General features: G+C 41.5%; 1 pseudogene; it reads left to right on the forward strand.

Moving 5' to 3' along the window:
- Positions 1-779: 779 nt before the first annotated feature.
- LOC130887616 (60S ribosomal protein L23a-like) lies at positions 780-1,235 on the forward strand (annotated as a pseudogene).
- Positions 1,236-1,727: the final 492 nt, after the last annotated feature.

Consider the following 1,727-nt stretch of genomic DNA (forward strand, 5'->3'; position numbering starts at 1 on the left):
CCACATAGGAAAAACATGCATACAGTGCTCTCAGAGCAAGAAAAATCAAGGAAAATAGTTTGACCAAAATCATGGATTATTTAGAAGACTTTTACTAATGAAGATTAGGGGTTGTGAAGATGGTACAGATACCGTATAGATAAGTCGCTTGCTACGTGAGTGTGAGGATAAGAGTTGAGACTGCCAGAGCACACATGAAAAACTGGGCAGGGATGGGGTTGCATGTCATTCCAGCAGTTAGGAGGCAGAAAAGGGGATCCTGGGGACAAGCTGGCAAGCTAGAATAGTTGGAACCAGTGACTACCGGATTCAGAGAGGCATTGCTTAAAGAAGTAGGTGGAGAGCACCTCCAAGCCTCCACGGGCACAAGCATTCAAATGCACTCATACATGTGCATCTACACACATGTGTGGCACAAATAGACAGATTCAATTCTACATGCACACATGCCACCTGCATGAAATATTTATTAATCACCAGGCATTAATTACGTTACATTCTAAGATGGTAAAACATAATCGGTACTAATGAATGGATTATGCCCCCGCAGCCTTCAGTGATGAATAAAAAAAGTCAGTTTTTTTTCTTTGATTCTCTAGGCCGTTTGTCTTTCCATTATTAATACAACAAGTTCATCATGCCACTCAAGGCTGAGTGGAGATAGACTTCCCTTTAAACCAATGATCCTAAAACTGGGTGGCTTTGCAATCAAGGGGTTATTTGGCAATGTCAAGAGAATCAATTAGAAGCTATTAGAGGAGGCAGCCCTTTTTGCCAAGATGGCGCCAAAAGCAAAGAAGGAAGCTACTGCCCTTCCCAAAGCTGAAGCCAAAGCAAAGGTCTTGAAAGCCAAGAGGGCAGCTCTGAAAGGCATCCACAGTCATAAAAAGAAGATCTGCACATTACCCACCTTCCAGCAGCCCAAGACCCTGAGACTCCAGAAGTAGCCCAAATACTCCTGAAAGTGAACGTCCAGCTTGACAACTACACCATCATCAAATGACCTTGACCACTGAGTCAACCCTGAAGAAGATAGAAGACAACAACACATTTGTGTTTACTGTGGACGTCAAGGCCAGCAAACACCAGATCATACAGGCTGTGAAGAAACTCTACGACACTGATGTGGCCAAAGTCAACATCCTCATTAGGCCCAACAGAGAGAAGAAGGCGTATGTTCGGTTGGCTCCCGATAAGATGCTCTGGATGTTGCCAACAAAATTGGGATCATCTAAACTGAGTCTAGCAGGATAATTCTAAATATATACCTTTTCACCATAAAAAGAAGCTATGATAGGCCAAAGATGCTGAGAAACAAGGATCCAAAGACTTATCTACGTTGATATGTGAACTGTGGCTAAGATATTTCATATTACTCTTGTCCAGCAGAGGGTAAGAGTTCCGTAATTCCCACATGTTCCCACCTTGGCTGTAATAAGCTTTCTTTTCGGTAGCCTTTCTGACTAGGTTGTGGTGGACTATCATTGCACTTTTAATTTACATTTCCCATGATGGCTAAGCACATTGAGCATTTTTCGTATGTTCATATTGTTTTTCATATGTTCATATTTTTTCATATGTTCATATTTTTATATGTTCATATTGGACTTTTGTACTTAACTTTGGAGACCTGTCTGTTTGTCTTATTAGCCTATGTATCAATTGAGCTATTTGGGTTCTTTGTAGAGTGGGAGTGAGGAAATGGATAAAGGGACACAACCATGTTT

Source organism: Chionomys nivalis, chromosome 15 (assembly GCF_950005125.1).
Source record: "Chionomys nivalis chromosome 15, mChiNiv1.1, whole genome shotgun sequence".
Taxonomy (NCBI): Eukaryota; Metazoa; Chordata; class Mammalia; order Rodentia; family Cricetidae; genus Chionomys; species Chionomys nivalis.